Below are 20,121 nucleotides of genomic sequence, written 5' to 3'. Positions count from 1 at the left end.
TCAGCTGGTGATCCAGGTCATTCTGCACCAGACTTTCTCTCCCTTACTTACAATGATTTTAATTACTTTTTTCCTCATTAAATAACACAGAAACAAGAACTATTCAAAAGTACTGCATGTGTTATGAGATAGCTATCTTGGTATGAAATCTTGACATTTAAACATAAATGTGGCAGCTGTGTGGTTGTATAAAGCATTGTAAATATTACATTCTTAAAATATAATCCCATACTGTATTACTTAAGGTATTAAAAAAAACCATCCCAATCTTGGTACAATCAAGAAGAATCATGTGTTATCATTAATGTAACAATAAGCATTTCTGATTATCTTCTTTAATAACATGGGAAATGTTTCAACCTTCAGCAGGAGAAAAACAAATGCCCTTTTCTCACTTGTACTCCCCATCTCTCAAGCCTCTCCCAGCTGCATCCTGCATGAGTTTCACCCACTTTTGCAGTGGATGGAAGAGATGGATGGAGCCTGTGCCTTAGGGATAGCTTTAAACCTGATTCTGACACAGTTTCTGTTTGCTGGTTTGACCTTGCTGAAAGACCGAGAGCCTTAGGGACCACACTGGGATGGAGACTGCCCCAGTACCACTGGCCCTGTTTATCTGTCTAGATCAATGCACAAATCTAACAGGATGATTTTGCCCTGAAAGAGCCACAGATATTGCTGTGTGGGCAAGCTGAGAGCCTCCTCCTGCCCAGGAACGCTACTGAGCCAAATGCTGCTCTCACAGTGCGCTTGGCAAAGAGCTGTGGGCAGCTTATCCCAAGCGACACTTCAGCAAGGCAAACACAGCAGTTCATCAAGCACTGCTGTCTGGGGCACAGGCAGACTGGAAAATCTTTCTTAGTCCAATTTCCCATAGTTACAGAAGCTGCAGGACTGAGCACAAGACAACAGCAATTCTAGTTAGTGAATAGGATGTGAAATTGAGAATTCAAACCTGACAGCAAGATAAGTGGGATTTTAGGCAAAATGAGGCTATTGAATTTTAAGATAATGACTTATTTAGGACTAAATTAGGATCAGAATAGGATTATTTGAATAGCAGATAAAGAGAAGCAAATAGAATATATATGTTGTTAAATATTTCTTTCATCATCATCAAAAAACACAGCTGTGTTTTCTGCTACTCACACAGATATATAAAGTGCTGACTTTCTTTCTTTCTTTCTTTCTTTCTTTCTTTCTTTCTTTCTTTCTTTCTTTCTTTTTCTTTCTTTCTTTCTTTTCTCTCTTTCTCTCTTTCTCTCTTTCCATAGTAAAACCTCATGTGTAAAAATTTCTATGGAAAAGGGTTTTATGAGCAATGCAACTGCTATGGCTACACTCAAATATTTTGCCCTCATGCCTGTACTTGAGCTGCAAACAGAATAAGGCAGTTTCTTATTGTCAGAATATGGAGAGAAAAAAAAAATAGCTGTCAAAGGGTTAATTTGCTTGCATTGTTCTAACTTCAAAGAAAGCACAAAGAGTTAGTTTGGAAACACCATTAAGTATGTAAAGGGCTGCTGCAGGGGTGTGCAGGCCTCCCTTTTTGTTGTGAAGGCAATCCCTCTGCAATAGTTGTTTTCATGAAGAAAGGTTAATCCAGCATTGTGGACTAGGAGTTTAGACAGAAACAAGCAAAGGAAAATTCTGCTGCAAATTCAGTGGGCTGGGAAATCATTCTCATTATAGTTCCCATAGTATAGATGGAGTCTAGAAACATTCATTCAATGTTTAAATTGCAAAGCAAGAATACAAACTGAGTTAAAATTATTTGCTAGAAAAAATATTTTATAAAAATTCAAGTCACTGAATATGAATAATTGCAGATGCAGACATTCACAATAGAAAACTACTTCTGTATTATAGGGGTATAAGGAAATTGCTATTTTGTAAGACAATGGCAATTATTAAATCACTAGGAACTGCTTAAATGCATTGGATTGTGGATGTGACCATTAGCAGCATGAACAGGTAATAGGTATTTTCTTTCTTCTTCTAAAAATCTAATTGCTCTGCTATATCAAAAGGAAATTCAGTATACAGAGGGATTGTCTCCGAGGTCACTTACGAGGTTTTCAATAATTTTTGTAGTGGAATTAGCCTCTGATTACTTCAAAATTCAGCAGAATGGGAACTGGTTTTATATTTCATAAGAATTTCAAAAGTTTTAAAATATTGAAAATTACTAAATGCTTATGAATTTCTGTCTGAAAAAAAAATTAATTATTGAAAGTATTTTCAAGATAAAAATACCCCTCTATTCCTGAAATAGTTTAAGAAGGGTTTTATCAAGATATTTCAAGTAAGTTTTACCTAATGGAGATCTTCAACTTGACCACTGAAATAAAATTCTATTGAATTAAAATATATATAGATATATACATACACACTATTCTTTAAGGATGCACTTAGAAAATCTCCACATGGGTCTGTAATCTACCTGCAACTCTTCTGCCAGCTGGTTCATGGCAGCAAAAGGGCTGGTTGCAGTATGTGTCAATCCTCTCCTGAAACATAATTTAACCAGGCTGAATCATGGGGAAACTTAACATCCTCCGTCCCAGTGCCTTTTACAGTCAGAAATTTGACACACTCAAGCACTCTGAGGCCATGTGCACACTGAGGTAAAGAAAGCTTTATTAGAAGATTGAGAATGGTCATAAACTTGTGAAATAAATCAAAAGGATATACATAGTTATTTGCATGCTACAAGCAAAGTACTTTCCCTCATCTTCCCCCTTTTATTTTTCAGTGGCATGTTTTCCTGCTGCTCAGGGAAGGTCCTGTAGATAAGGATAAGGTGGTGCAGTGGCTTAGAACTCTAAGAAGCAATAGGAGTTAATAACTATTTCTTACCAGATCTACCACCAGTGGCAAGGAAATAACTGGAATGAATCCTGGAAAATACCATCACCCCCCCCAAGACCTGCTGTGGTCTTCTCACCATTTCCCAAACATGTTCAGCTCAGTTTGGATTGTAGGAGGGATCAGCAAGTGTCATTGAAAAAGGTTTCTCGCCCTCCTTCACAGAGGAAAGTTCAGAATGGATCAGCTTTTAAAGGATTAGACAACATTTTCTTAGACAACACGTTCCTTAAACAACATTTTTCTACCCAGGGTTCTGATGCTATTTATAGGGTTTTGCATGTCTAGGTTAAAACAATAAGCATAGGAGCAATCTAGCAAAGCTGCAAAATGTGCCTCACGTCTTTCAGGATTTTGGGTGATTGCAGAGTCCTTGCAGTGTGGATAAGAGCTGTCTGTCCCAAACTGACCATCTACTTCCTGTCTTTTGGTGACCACACTTGAAAAGAGTGACCTCTCGAATCTTGGTGGAAGATGAAAAGAGGGGTGGCCAATGTAAATTGAATTCTCAAAAACTTTTCCCCTTAGGTCCCAGACACAGAGCTCCCAGACCTCATACACACATACACTCGTGTGTTCAAGTTTGGGTAGAACAGTTAGAGGTTACAACTCTGGATAAATCGGAACACTGCTAAAGAGGAAATTTCTGCCTGCTCTTCTACACTCTTTGGAAACCCAGGAATTTATGAGGGGATGCATTTAGCAGCACTGAAATCGTTACTTTATCAGCTTCACTGTCATCAGAAGATGTCACTGCAGCCATTAGTAACTAATGAATTGTTTAAGAAGTTATAATGACTAATTTGTCTGGTCAAAAAGGCATAAACACAACCTTTGAAAACTGCATTCTATTAAGTCAAGAGAAAAATCAGGTTCATTGTCCCTTAATTTTCAAATGGGATGAGATCCAAATCTATTACAGTCCTGAGACAAATTACCTGGCAAATTTGTGGCATCTTGTGAAATGCTAATGAGAAAAGAGTTGTGAAGTACTTATGGTATTTCAATGAATCAGGTAAAGCAGCCAGAAGAGAGATTTATATAGTCCTAACATGAGTAAGTTGGCCCCCAAAGGACTCCTGAATAAGATATGTTTATCCTTCTGCTCTGCTTCCAGTGCTTTTTAAAAATGAGCACTTCCACTACAAACTTCTGCCCTTTTCTATATGCTTTTAAGAGGACAAAAAAAATATTCATTTTTTTTTAATTTTGATTGTGACTGTTACCAGGTTCTCATTGAAGAAAAGTTTCCTATATTTTTCTCACAAAAAATAGACAATAGATATAAATATGAGATCCTTTCTCTACATATAACAAAACTAGGAACTATTTCCTTCTGATATAATTCATTAGTAACAATATTAGTGATCATTGTTTGCAGTCTGGAAAAATAACCAGAATAAACACTCCTAAAAATCCACCAGGATTTACATTTCCACCAGTTTTAACATCATTAGAGAGTAATCATGACATGACATTCGATTTTTACTTTTCCAGGTAAAATATTAATTAAGAGCCTGTACTCTAAAGTGGGAGGTGAGCTATTAAGAGAAGGAGAGGGTGTGGTAAATGTGTTCGAATATTTCATCAAAATGTTCTCATGTTAAAGATTCCTCAGGCATGAAACTGAAGCAATTAGTTCTTATTTTCTATTTAGTCAGAATGTGCTGTCAAAAAATAACAGTGTGAAGAAAAATTATCTACCATGCAGCAGCAGCAAAAGAAAAAAGGTAAGAATCCAAGGGTCAGCTAATCAGATGGTCTAAATCAGCCTTGTGCTACTAAAATCAGAGGAGCTGGGGAAGTTCACAGTGGTGCACCGTGTTATTTCTTGGTAGAATGTGTTTCTGGTGTGTGCCAGGAAAGAATCACACAGAGGTAGAGAGATGGCTGCAAGAGGAGCAAATTAATTGAGAAAAAATGTGAATTGATGCACAAAAAGGAATTAAGAAAGATGCTTTTCTTTGCTAAATATTAATTTCTGCATTTGAGGTCTATAAAGGCACTGAAATATTTGTACACAATTGCTTGTTTTGTTTTTTTGACTGTTATGATTTTCCAAAAGTCAAATGGAAAGAGAAATCAAGATCAGTCTGTGAAGGCTTGCACAGCATTTTTACTGGGTTGCATTAAATATTAAAGTTCTGATTGCAAGCCAGTGGTGACCAAACCTGTAGTTGTGTCACCATTACAGAACATATATTGGTTCTGTGTTACTCATGATGGGGAAGAAAAGCCAACCATACTTCAGTAACAACCTTATAACCCATGGATTTTATTTAAGCAATGAAATTACAGGAATGAAGTGACTTGGCATCGTGTAACATGAAGTGTGAGCACAGGGGCACCACCTGGAATGGGATTTCCCTGTGACAGCCTGCAAGGCTCCAAAGTGGAGGAGACAGCAACAGGGACAGATGTCAGGTCTCACAGCATATAAATGAGAGAAAATACACAGAAAAAAAACTCTTTCTAGAAAGTGAGGAAATTCTATTGCTGGGAGATTGCCTCCTCACTGGTAACTGCTAGACTGCTTTGGAAAGTTGTGATGGATTAAGTGCCACAGTAGTTTGGATAGTTTCTTAAATCACATTTTAAAAATATTTCACTATTGAGCAATATTATTTATAAACAAAGACCAAAATTTATATTAAGAGACAACTGCTCTTTAGGCTATAACATTTTAAAAAGGGGACTTTAGAGAAAGGTTATCTTCCTTTGACAGACAAAAATAGGTCCTTTTAGATTTATTTACAATAAACTTACTTTGGGTTATGTTCTGCTTATCTGTTGAGAATGGATTATATGGGAGGGAAACAAAGTCTATTAGGTCTTCTTGCCCTCTTGTATTTCCATTATCTACACCGGCAGTAGAAACCCTGCAAGGATTTAATGCAATTTTTTTATTTGAATCAAGGGGAAATTACTTTTATATTTCTCATGTCCTCCTGAAAATCTGTTGGCCCTGGATGTGAGAAAAAAAATTTAAAAATAAGCTGTGTGTTCTTTAAACTTAGATTTTTGTTTATACGCTCTAGTATTGTGCCTTTCAAATATTTGTCAGAGTTGCATTTCAAATAGATTATTGGGAAACCAATTAATTTCATAAATGCCCTAGAATCACAAAATGGAGTGAAAAGCATCTCAAGTTTCCTTTCACTCTTCCAGGCAATATCAACAAATGTGTCAATATTGACAAGATGATCAATCTTGCTAGTCTTCCCTTAAAAATGTACAATATTGAAAGATGTATGGCATCTCCAACTAACCCAATCATTGCACCTCACTGCTGTAAGAAAATTGGACAACACACAGTAGCACTGCTAGGAGAGGGTGAAAGATGTGCTGCAGTGGGAAATGGCTGTCACAGACTGGTAAGATTGTCATGCTGCTCTGCTGAATACAACTAACATGCTAATGTTAATGGGATGAGAATATATTAGAGCAGTAATGATCACATCAGCTGCAGTAACCTCTTAGCAAGTGGACTTTGCTCACTTCAATTCCACTGTTTTCAGTCAGAAAATCAGGAGATGGCAAGTGGCTGTGGGAACTAATCTGGTGATCTATAACCAATTTCCTCAAATACCACCAGTCAGTCTGTAGGATGGGCTCTGAAGGAGAGAAACCCTGGCAAAGGGTTTGTTAAATGCCATTAAAGCAATGGCATAAAATTGCAAGCTAAGCTGGCCCATCAGGCAGAAACATGTAACTTCTCTGGTGCAGCCTCTTTTATTTGAGGGATACATTAATTTCCACCATGAAGAATATTGTTGGGTTTTCCTTCTTTCCTCTGCCAGGACTGGCAGGAAGTGGCCCTTTTTGAATATCAGACCTCTGGGCATTTCAGCATGACATTACACCATGAAAAATTTAGGATGAGGCAGAAGACAATGCGACTAAAATGTCAAAGGTTTGAGTTCAATTTGGTTGGAAGGATGGCCAAAGGCTCAGATCACTTCTTATTTTAACCAATCTATTTGTAATATATATTGTCACTTTGTTGGTAATACAGCATGTTTTATTTGGCTGGTCCAAAGATAAATACTACATACCCTAGGTGCAGGAAAACACCCTCTGTACTAGAAACAAAGGTGGGGATATTTTTTTTAACTAATGCTTTATTCTTTTATATGTCTATTTGGTCCTGCTTAGACCTCATCTATGAAAATACATATTGTCTATTGGTCTTCACTTTTAGTGACAGCTTGCTTTCTTAGAAAATCTTAGAGAAGCACAGACACATTCTGCTTTTTGCTGAAGATTTCACTTTCAGTTTTCATGAGTCTTCTCTTCTTTAATCTCAAGTAAGCATCCCTTTACATCCCTGACACAGCAGCCTCCAAGAGTCAAGCTTCTCAGGGCTACCACAATACTGAAACAAATGTACATATGTTGCTCTCTACTCAGGGAAATACAGTTTGCTTGTCAGAGCATTCAGGTCTTTTTGTTTGTTTGAATTGGGGATGTAAAACAAAACACCCTTTAAATAAGATATGGAATATTAGATAAAATTTATTAAATTACACTACTGATTGGTGAAACTGCGCATTTGATCAAAAATTTTATTTGTCTCTCCAGAACTAAAAACCAAAAAGGCAGATAATAAATTCCATTTCAATTCATCATGCTCATTACTATGCACTTTTATCTCTAATATCTAACTGACATCCTGTAATTGGGATGGTTTCATTCCCAGACTTACTCAGAGGAAATCTTTCCATTTGGAACAGCTAAAAATTACAAAGAAAAAAAAAACCTAGGCCCTTTGCATTTTAAAAATAAATTGTATTCAGTATTTTCACTCATTATTTTTTCCTTTAAAATCTGCCTTATCTTGAAAATATATTTCAAAGTGGTATCAGTGTGTATTGACACTCTGCACCTGGAACATGCCAAATGTTTCCCTATTGTCTGGCAGCCTGGATGATAAAGGCGAAGGGAAAAATGAATGTATGCCACTTCTGTAACATAAAATTATGTAGAAATGCTGATATTATAGCATATTAAACACCATTCTGATATTCAGTTGCAGCGAATAATAAAACCAAGATTTTTACTTTAGTGCCCACTGTTATTCTCATGAAAGAAGTAGGTTATCCTCTTCAAATATCCTCTTCAAATGATCTCCTCCATCTTACATATTATAAGTAACATAGTGGATTTCACCTCCTTGAAACTTAATCCTTGATCAGATATTTTATTTGGTATCAGTCTAACACGCCATGAATAAAATCTACATTAAATGTTATAAGTGTTGAGACTTTCAGCTTGAAGCTAACACTTCTCAAACAGTTGAAGCTGGCAGTCTCACTGAGTGACCCTCTGCCTGGACACAACTGGAGCAGAGAGCACTCAGGGAGCAGGCAGGGAGAGCCTTCTCTTCTGGCCCTGCAGGGCTTGGGCAGCTCCAGGCTTCAGGGAGCCCCAGCTCAAGGCAGGGTTGGGAAGAGAGCAAGCACTGCCTGGGGGTATTGCTCCTGAGGGTGAAAACTCACGCCAAATGTTCATGGCATTAATTGTCACACCCAGAATTACAGCTTTTAGAATCTCTGGTGTGTATTATAGCCAAGTCAGATAAAGCCAAGAAAGTTTGCTGAGCATCATGAGTTGGTGCAAGATTTGTCAGACAAGGCAACGCTGCTGCAGGACAAAGGGTAACTGCAGATTTGGGTTACTCCAGTTTTATTTTCTCTGCTTCTTACTCATACACAAATCATTAAGAAGAAAATTTCTCATTCCTGCCTTCTTATGAGATTCTCTTTCTGAAAACTATTTAATTTGCTTTAAATGAAAAAATGTAAAGCAAGGATTCTAAGAATTTGTGTTCAACATATGTGTTTCCCTTACATGCTGTAGAATACTCCCCAGATGAACATTTGTCCCTCCTTACAAGACCAGCACTGCCTTTTATTCTCAAAGATTCACATAAAGATTTCAGAGACTTTTCCAAATCTTACTTGATTTATCACTGTCTCATATAGCCTAGCACAGCTGAATACTAATATTCATGACATGCTCTGGAGTAGATACATATTCTACTTTGCTAAACTCTTTTGCAGTCTTAGTTCTTAATATTTTTATCAGCTTGAGGAATTGCACTCTTAACTGCCAGACTCTTTCTCTGAGCAGTTTAAAATACTCTTGTCACCTCTGCTCTCTTCCAAATCAACTGACATTCTCTAGAAATGATAATTTTCTTTGTTTCTGCAAATTTTATTTCAATCAATCCTTTAGAGTAGATTATTCTCTCTCTATATTCTTGTGTAGTGTTATTGTTGAGTTTTAACATTTTGAATACTACTAGGGAGCACAGCATAAATAGGGTTTATGATTATGAACTGTCATTCCACACTCCTTGATAATGATAAGCAATCCCTCAAAAATCATTGCCTAGTTCTGTTTTTTCCATTAAGTGTGTACTTTTAATAGTCATAGATTTATGCGTTTGCTAGAACCACAGGTATATCTTTAGTCATGGTCTCCAAGAAAATGAAATCAAACAGGATCATATATTCCAGACTTGTGTAAATAAGTACATTTTACTTGATCAGTTCTCTAAATGTTTCCAAAAATCTTCTAAATGTTCTTTTCTTAGTGCACATTTCATTCTTTCTTTAAGAGGTTTTGTGTTTTCACTTTCAGCAATTTAATACATAATATTCCTTGAAACCTTCCTTTTGATAACCCATTTCTTTGGAGCTCTCATTTACTTGCTTGCAGTTTTACTGGCTTAAGTGTCACCAGATCCCAAATTAATTGGAAGAATGTAAAACCCCATTTGAAATGATGCCACCAATGTTCTGTCCTTATCCCAGCAAAATTTTATTCATGGGATACATTATAAAGATGTTTTTCCAGAATTTGAGATTTTCATATGCAAAAGGCAGAGGTGGCCTATTCCTGGGCAATTTGGTATTCTATTCTGCTGTGCTCCTTTTATAATCTCTATATCTCATCACTCTACACTTGTTTTTTTAAATCAATTAAAGGCCATTTCTGATAAGTAGCCATGAATTCAGAGCAATAACACATTAGTGATCTGGACAGTTCTGGACCTGGTCATCTGCATTATAATCAAGCTACTGACATTTCTAATACTGAAGAATTCCTGTTGCTTCTTTTTTTTATCTAGTAATATTTGTGGAGAAAGAGTCATTCACACCCAAAGTATTAATCTCAGCTCCCTCAGTCCCTGCTGCCTCTTCCCAGCATGAAATGCTTTGTATCTGCAATGAGAGAAGACCAGGTTTCAGAGTTCCAGGGGAAGGAAAGCTCAGAGAAGCAACCTGAATGCTAAACTCTGCTGTAGCTGCAGCCTCCCTGGCCAATTTTTGCCTCTTAACCATTATGAGGTGGCACAAAAATCTTTCAAGAATTCCATAAAATGTTCTTCTTCCTAGATTTAATGTGTAATGGAATGTTTTCAGAATTATTTGTCTTATCTAAGGCAAAAATCTCAGTATTTCATTCTTGAAGTCAAAATTCTTTGACTTTTTTTTTTCACATCTTGGTTCCCATTTTCCTGCTATTGGTGAGTTCACATGTTTATGTTGGCCAAAGCAATATTATTCCATCTGAGGAGGGAAAACATAGAAAATATTTGTATATGAAAAGCCTGCAGCACTTAAAGAAGGCCCTTTCTATCAGCCACCCAAAGAGTTTATATCTGTATACATCCATCTTTGGGCATACAAATGAAAGAGTGATTTTGCAATAATATTTGGAATATTTACACTCTGCCAAACTCAAAGGTGGCATAAGCAGGTGTCGTTTCATTGACTTTATTTGTATTCCCTTCACCACTTGTGTGTTTACTATGCATCAATTTCCAGATTTAGTAGCCCTGGCCCCAAAATGGAAGCCTGTTTTGTCCATTCAGAAACTGGACCATTGTTTGCTGTCTGCTGCAGTCTGCAATTGTACAGCACACAAACCCTGACCTCCTGCCTGTACCCCCCGTGGAAGTTTGTCCTGCTGGGGACAGTGACAATTGGTGTAGCAAGGATGAGTTGGAGCACAGAGGCTGTGGAATCTGCCCCTGGCCCCATCCCCATCTTGACCTCCAGGGAAACATTGCCTAATACAGGCTCTGTGGGGAAGGAAATATTCACTGCTAATTAAAACATTTCTTCTGTGGGTAGAATCAGTCATCAGGAGCATACTGCTTTTACAGAGTGAAAGTGAGGTGGAAACAACTGATGGGTTTAAGCATTAAGGGTATCTTTAAGAAGCCAAGATGTTTCTTACAGAATTGTCTCTGTGGGTTAGGACAGTTGTTGGTGATTGCCTAGGCCCAATGAAAAGCACAGGCTTGCAGAACACACCTACCCAATTCAAGAGGAAGAGTACACAGTTTGCTAGAAATCTGTGAAGCATCCTTGCAGTCCAGTTTTCCAGGACTGCCTTTCCTAGATTGTTACAACTGCACATTTACAGCAGCCATGTTATCACTTTCCCACCATGCCCTTGAGAGATATTCATTAAAGCAATTATACTCAGGAGAAAGCTACAGCCAAAAGGCCACTGAAATACAGCAGAGATCTAAGGAAAAGAACAATTTTTGGAAATTGTTGCTTTTTGTTGCATAACTACCTGAAGTGAGCAGGTTGCTATGAAATATCTTCATGTCTACTGATCACAAAAGGCAATCTATCACAAACTCTGTAAAGTCTGTCTGTTTAACTACTTTTTTAAGCAATGTTGATGACTTGCTAGAAACAATCTGAGCTAATTCTTTTTAAATACAGGCAAATGGCAAGTAATTACACAAACTGTGACTAAGAAATTGCTGGTAATCACCAGAATACAAGTAGTAATGGATTGAAGTGTTTCCAACAATTTTTAGAGGTGTGATTTTTCCGTGTTTCATTCCAGTGGTTTAATTTTGTTAATGTGCTTTGCTGCAAGAGGGTTAGTCCTGCTTCTTCAACAGGATTCAGTGCTGTTGAGTGTTCTGTGGTCATGCACAAAGGATGCCTGGTCCTGTGAGCCCAGGTATATTGATCCACATATCTTGTAATTACCCAGATAAGAGCTAAGGTCCTCCTCAGGTGTTCATTCAGATGTATCTCAGTAAATCCTTCTTGCTGTTGAAAGGACCTTACAGGTCTATTTAGTGCAGGCTTCCCTGATTCCACAAATAACTTCCTTTACATGACCTAGTTTAAAGCCAGCCATGTAGAAAAGCAAATGGCAAATGAAAGATTACTTCATATCTAATGCCTCCATAAATGTGTGGACCTCAGATATAAAAAGCTGGGTTCTAATTTACTAGAAAGCAGAGGCTTGATCGTGGTGCTATGCTGGGCAGTGTGCCAACCCACAATTTACTGCTGGCCTATATTAATGAGGTAACAAAGTACACTAGTTCAAAATTTCATGAGAGCTATAAGGACCTTGCCGGGACAAAAGATTTCTGTAATTCTTAATCATCATTCTTTCATGGCTATATCCAAAATCAATATTGTTTTTCTCATTATTAAGAGAAGAGAAAACTGAAATAACAAAATAACACCAAGTCTTAAGCTACAGTGCACTGTTTTTGTTGGCAGGATGTCATGCTGAAAATTATTTTTTAAATTCTGGGCAATTTGTAAAGTGCATTCTAACATGCAACATGATGCTGTGAATACATATATATATGTACATATATCTATTTCTACCATACATTATGTCTACACAGATATAATTTCACTTAGATGAGATAAACAGACTTTTCCACAAGAATTCTTTACATGCTGCACATAATGCAGCTTCTGCTGTACAAGTGGTATGTGCCTTAGAGAACTTTAAGAAAACACAGTGTTTAAAGTAGAGCAATTTGGATTAAACTGCTTGGCACCAAGGTTCAAAATCTGATGGACAAGAGCATACAGATGAGAATGGATTTTCAGCAAGTCAGTAGCATTTCATCTGCAGCTAAGAATAGTACTTTGACCCAGTTTTTTATCCAATTTTCATACAAACAGGGATAAATTCAGCATGCAGAGTCTTATATCTTATCCGGGGGGGGGGGGGGATAAGAGGAAAGAAAATGTAAGGATAAATCCATGTGATAAAACTCTGATAAATTAGAGGGGTTTTTCCCTCTGCTATATCAACAAGCCAGGAGCTATTTATTCAGCTGTTTGAACCCGGCAGATATTGCCTTACAATTTGGAAGAAAACCTGAAAATATGATTTTTGGGCGTAATCCTCCAAGGACAGCTTCACTTACTGTCTATTCTTTTGTAGATTGTGGAGCACACAGTGACTGGAGATGCTGAGGGGACACAGACTGGTCACACATGTTAGAAACCACAAATCTGTTGTGCCACTCATTTCTCTAACACACCTGTCCCAGATGGCGACATTTTGCTTTGCCCATACAAATGGCACAAAGACAATTGCTACTGTACAATACCTATTTTAGCTAAAAGGTTAAAAGTTTATTAAGCTGTGAAAAAAGTCAGTGTTTATTAAGTCTGTGCAAAATCTAACACATTATAAATGTATTATTGCAGATTTTACTATCAAAAGTGAATTCAATTGGAATGCATTAACTTAAAACATATTAAGCAAAGACTGAAAAAAATATAAAAATGGTTACTAGTTGTGCTCTCAAAAAAAGGCCGTCTAAAGCAGCAGAAATTGAATTTATGACATCTGGGGAAAGAAATGGCCCCATTTGTGTGAGTTTAGTTACAAGATAGCTTTAAAGTGGACATAAGTTCAGAATGTAGGAGATCTTATGAGTCTAGTATAAATCAAGAATTACAGTGTTCTAAAGACAGAATTTGTGAGATTGGAATGAGGTGCTGGTGCTGAGGACCTGTATTTTTTTAATGATGCAATACAGCAATTTATTTAAACCCCTGTCCCTGCTCAAGGCCAAATTTGAGCTCTTACTCGGGTGACCTTGGTAATTGTTTTCTATGATTCTGTGAATAAAGCTTTCTTTTTTTGGAGGGTGGGGGACAAGGAGAAAAAGAGTTGTGAAAGCTGTAAAAAAGTAGATTACATGTATTTTGGTTATTTATGCATATATAAAATATCAAGATAATTTTTCTCACTGTGTCTTGCTGACAAAGAAAATGAGGCCAAAACTGGATTACAAGTATGAACTCAATTAATAACGACCTCAAATTATGAATTGTAGTTTAATTGTTCAATCTCAAGAAGTCAACAGAAGGTCAATTTTCAAAGAAATTTTATTTACTGGTAATCTTGAATGAATGATATTTGACTATGTACAAAACATGATGTAGGAATACAAATATACATGTGGAACTTTAAGGGACCTTTAAGGGACTTTCTATTTGCATCATCAGACAGCACTAACTTCTCTCACTCAGCACAATATCTGTAAATCTTCACATTACTTTTAAATAAATGTAAATTAGTTTCACAGAGCTCATTTTTGGTAAAGAGAAAATTTCTATAGTCCCATATTAGTAATCACAACTGATGACAAGAGTAGCATTTCTGTTCTCATGAAATTTCTGTATTTGAAAAAAAGAAGTAATATATTAATACATTCTACAGGCTTGTTTTTTAAAAGATAAAAGAAAAAATAGGGTAAATGAAATGTTAAATCCTTTTAATCTTTCAACATACTGCTCTAAACAATACTGTTTCTTAAAATATACTTATTGTCATGATATATATTGAAGACCAATTATTCATGAGGCAACAATGATATTTTCCTTGCTGCATGTATTCCTTAAACTTCTCTGGGGATATGAATTTCATTCCAAGTAAGACCACAGATTTTATTTTTAATAAAAGAGATTTAACTTTGCCTATATATCTACCCCATCATGAAAATTTTCCTTCCACTGGTATCCATCCATTTAACCACTTCATGCTTTCAAATCTTAACGTATGTCTCCTTCCATTTTGTTTACAGGTTTCTATGCCTTAGACCAGAGAAGTGTAATGGAAATCCAGCTTCCCATTTACATTTAATATCATTGCTATTTTCTAGAGCTGAAATAGATTATTTGCCCACCACCATGAGAGCCCTGATCTAATGAAATATGCATATGCATATAAAGTAGATGAAAAGTCAGCACAGGTGTACACCTTCAAGTTGAATAGCAAAAGTTCTTTGTGAAATCTCTAGGTTCAGCTGAGATGGCTGCATCTGGATTATGCTTAAAAGAATAAAATCCTTTAAGTAAGTCAGTAGTTCTAATGGTTCAAGTGGCAACTTGCAGAGACTGTTTTCATTCAACAGAATCCTTGGTCTCATTCTGGTTTTGCTAATCATTTACTGTATGGTTGTAGAAATATTGGATTCCCAGTATACCAGTCAGAACATGCATATAATTTTATTTATAAGTGTTTTTACAAGGCTCACTTAATTACAGACAGATTCTGATGATGTATTGAGTAGCCCCAATGAGTTTATTGAGTACTTTCAGTGACCCCTTGTAGGAAAAGGTGCTATTAGCATCAGGAAAAGTGGCTCAATTGATTCCTCGGTGTTTAGAAGATCATTTGAAATCCCCAGGTGCTAGATAAATTGAAAATTACATGTCATGTGTAACTCATATGGACTATGAGAAAATAATTTTTATGCAAAGGAGTTCACTAGCATGCACCCTGCCTCCCATTGACTTCATTAAGTCCCTATGTGGGAGCAAGAGGCTGCAATTTGCAGATCCCTCTGAAGAACTAGGTCTTTACAAGGTAATCTCAGCATACATCATGTTTTCACCAATGAATTTGATGGAACATAAAACAAAATTGTGGTGACAAGCAAATCCATCAATGGCACACCCAGTAGATTCCAATTAAGTTAATTAGAGTAGACTTTCTAATGAGTGGAATGTCAAACACTGGATCCATGCCCAATGCTAATCATTCATTCATTTTGCTGCTGGTTCTAATTCACATTATGCCAAGGAGGTTTCATGCATTCTGACACCAAACTATGAGCAAAGTGCTTCTGCTTTAGAAATAGAAATAGAAGTACAAGCACAAGTTTGACACACTAATTAAATATGCCAGGGTGCAAGATATATTGCTAAGTGCTATTCTGTCCCTATAAATGCAGGCATCAGCCAAAGCACAGAAAGGGTGTGAAGCAGGGTTTATAAAAATTCCACAGCATAAACAAGACAGTGACAGTAACTATCCTGTTAATCTGAGAAGTTTGTTGAAGTGGCATTGAAATAATAAGAAAAAATCTCAGAGGTAAACCTATTATTCTGAAAGAGTACTGAAGTCTGAGTATACTGAAACCATGGAGAGGTAATCACATGAATATCAGCCTAATTTCAGCTAAATGCTCTGTGTATGATGTCAGAAAGAGAGTTCTAGAAAGATCCAGAAATATAGACTGCTTGCATCCTGGGGAAATATCTCCTGCACCAGTAGCTTCAAGACACAAAAGGTTAGCTGCCATCTGCTGATAATTAAGCATTCTTGAGCTTATTTTGTATTAGCTTCAACAACTGATGAGGATGGATGTGCATTTGGGCACCCAGCTGTGCACCGGAGAGGCAGCAGCACCAACACACATCCATCTCTTCTGATGGTTCAGCTACAAGGACAGGAACCTTCCCCAGGGCTGGAAGAAGGCAGACAGCAGTAAAACCCCCATTCACAGCATGTTTTCCTTCCAAGCTCTAATCTCTCACGTGCACTTTCTGTATTTGCTATCTACTTACTGCATGGCAATTAACTATATTTGTAAGATCAGATGCAGAACATTGCCTTCAAATCCATTCTTAGGATACAGGATGTACAGGGCATGACTATTTTCAACATGCTGTGCAGGGAAGTAAGTTGAAATTTCCATGGACTTGAAAGATCACCTGGTATTGATTTGATTCTCATGCACATTTTTTTTGGTAGCTCAACCTGTTAACACTGAATTAGAGAAACAGCTTTAACTTTAGCAGTGTGTGCTTCCTACGGCCTATGCTTCCTATGTCTGGAAGGAAGATGAAGCTAAATTTTCTGATTTTTTACAACAAATTTACAACAGACTAAAGTCATAATCTTTTAGCTACTCTGTAGATGCTCTCCTGATGAATTGTGTTCATGGAGCTCTGGTTCCTCAGCTTCTGCTCACTCATGGGCTGAAGTTAGCAGTGCCAAGCAAGATGGAATGTTGAGCAGAGACTGCTCTGAGTAAGGTGGTTTCCAAAAACATATCTTCATTGCACAGAATCCAGCACTTTGGAGAATATTTTAGTGATCAGGTCAACAGTCTTCCCAGATAAATTCGGAAAGTCATGCTTCCTCAGAAACTGCTTATAATAGACATATCAAAGACATTGGATGGTTTGTAATACATTCAAGGATCAGTAAGTCACATTAAATAAAAGCAGATTTAGTAAAATTGTGTAGCCTACACTGCATCATAAATTATTAAAATTAATGAACCTCATCCCCTCTGCAGATTACTCCATGGCTGACACTGGTATAATTTCATTGATATTAATGATTCACTTCCAGTTTCAGAGTGATGTAAAGCTGGAATAATAGCATGATGATTCAGGTCTAATACTGTTAAATTAGCTGCACCATTTACATTAATAGATGGCAGGCAAATATGTCTTCCTTCATTCACTCAGCCCAGGTGATTAGGGAGTTCTTTCTCCTGTCCATTATATGGCACATTAATCCATACATTTCACATACACCTATATGGCAGCTTTTGGATCCTGATATTCAGTAATGTAACTTTAGTATGGTGAGAAGTAGAGGTGAAGGCTGGTGAAGGAGGTTGTGTCAGAAATTGAATGAAATTTGTAACCTAAATTATGTTTCAAGTGCACCTCTGGTATTTATTCCTCCCCTAGTGGATGTCTTTGGTCCCAAATACTGTTAAAGAACTGACCATCCTTTCCCTGGGCCATTGCACCCTGCAGGACAGGTTTCAGGCTCTGACACTGGGTGGCACAAGCCCATCTGACTGTGCTTGATGGAGATTCTCCTCTAGGCCAAAGGGCATAAACAGATCTAGATTTACCTCAATGTGCTGCTTTGAAATTCAGCAAGTGAAATGCTGTCAGAGTGCACTGATGTTTAAGCTATCACACAAGGTAAATCTAATTAACTCATTGCAACAGTCAGATCACAGATTTTTTTTTCTTAAGGAAAAACGCACACAGACATTTCCGATGCACTCAGACATTTGTGTATTTTTGACGTACACAGGCAAGTCATGTGTTTGACTTTGCAAATTTAAATAAGAAAGAAATATGATGCTCATGCCCCAGTTACATGTCTACATAATAGCTGTTTAACATACCTAAAAAATCAATTTTGTAAGCAAAACTCTTCTGACAAAATACATCTTTCAATGTGACATATAGCTTTGCTTTTGTGATAACTGTAGTTTTTTCAGATTTCAGTATTTTTACTGAAGAGAATACCTCTAAATCAACAAATACTGTTACTCCAAAGGTTTTCATTCTTATCCATGTTATTTCACTAATATATATTAATGTGGAATGGTCAGAAGCCATTATTGTAAATACTAAACCAGCAACACAACGGACTTAGAAACATAGCTAGTCTGAAATATATTTCCCAGCACATAAACATTGAAAAAGCTACAGTTTTCTTAAAACATGGTACAAATATGTACACAAATAGTTATAGTTTAAATTGGATAGTTGGAACTGATGTCATTATAGTGCTTGCACAAAATACTTCCAGGTGTATAAATACACCATACTCATCCAAATCTGAGGCTTACAAAGCAATATGGCCTGTTCAGTGAACAGGTTAAGTTTTGCAAGTCAAGGGCATCTAAGTACTTCAAAGTGTGTCAAATGCTAAGGGACTTCCAGTGAAATCAGTTGGAAACTTTTTTTTTTTTCATTTATATTTTGTTGTGTGATAATGAAGTCTCAGTTAAATTTCAGAATTCTGTGAGAATGTGGCTATATCATTCAGAGTAACTGGCTAAAAACATTTTCACTTTAAAAAAAATCTGAATTACTGAAAGTGCTGAATTAAAACATTTTCCTTTCTCTCCTGTGCTTTGGCTAAATTTGTTTATAGTTGTAGTACTCCTTAGTTTTTGTTACTGCTTATTATCCAAAATATTCATGTTAATTTTTTTAATACAGTATAGTATTTAATGGATGTCAGAAAAGCTTAGTGCAATACCATTTTTGTTGTAATGTGGGTGTCAAATCTCTTACACAGAATTCTAAGTTCTGTTGCCAGTTTAGAAAGTGGAGTAGTGCAGCATGACCACCACTACAATTTTCCTTTCTTCTCCCCGCTCATTACATTCTCAAGCTCATTCTAAGTGAAACTAAGTAAACTTTTGTTTTCAGAAGTTTGGCACTGCATTTCTTAGTAGCTTTATTCATGTTGGGGCTATTTACATTTTTAATTTGTTGTAATTTCTGGAACTCCTATGTGCTTGCAGTGCCTTTGAGTTGCATTGGGAGCAGCCTCACTCCAAGTGCCAGCAGAGGCAGCAAGTGACAGGCTGGGACAATGAAACTGCTGATGCTGGAGCGAATAACTGTGATGACAGATACCATGGCACTAAACTGGTACTGGATTGCAGGTGGTTGAAATATGAAAGGGGACTTTCATGTGAGAAAATCATTACCCAGAGGAGACAGAGTGGTTTATTATGTCCAGACTTAAAAAGTTCTTCACCGAGAATGATGCTGATGACATGATGCTAACACGGTACCACACCAATATATTTCTTTGCTAATAAAAAGCCTATCATGTTGGGTTTGGCTTTTTTATTATTTTTCAAGCATCATTAGCATTATGTAAAAGAAATTATCAGCCTGGTTTATCTTCCTTTTGTTGATAAATTGATTCTTTTTTTTTATTCTTAAGTTGCAATATCTGAATTCATATGTAAATAGAAAAAGACTTAATATACAATAAGCTATAATCAAAATCACCTAACAAAACCAAATCAAACAAACAAACAAAATATCCAAAAAGAAAAGGAAATCACATATTTCCTGCAATTTGAGCTATGGTCTTATTTATTCTTGGGGAAAAAAAGAAGAAAAAAGACTATTTAACACTTCCTAGAAGTCAACACCTGCCTTCTGCCACGGCAAGGGAGGAAGCAGATTCCAAAGATATAAAATACAAGGAATTTGTCAGAAAAGGATCCCCCTGAAATACCTTGTCATCACTCTTTCATTAAAAGTTATTTTGACATAATATTATGTTTAAATTTAGCTTAATTATAATCTATTTGCCTTTTGCCTTCATGAAAACATCCTGAATGGTTTTGCTCTTCTGAGAAACCATTTCTCTGCA

Source organism: Melozone crissalis, unplaced genomic scaffold (genome assembly GCF_028551555.1).
Source record: "Melozone crissalis strain CALT ecotype California unplaced genomic scaffold, PUWL_Pcris_2 ptg000045l_1, whole genome shotgun sequence".
NCBI lineage: Eukaryota > Metazoa > Chordata > Aves > Passeriformes > Passerellidae > Melozone > Melozone crissalis.
This window is presented reverse-complemented; position numbering follows the sequence as displayed.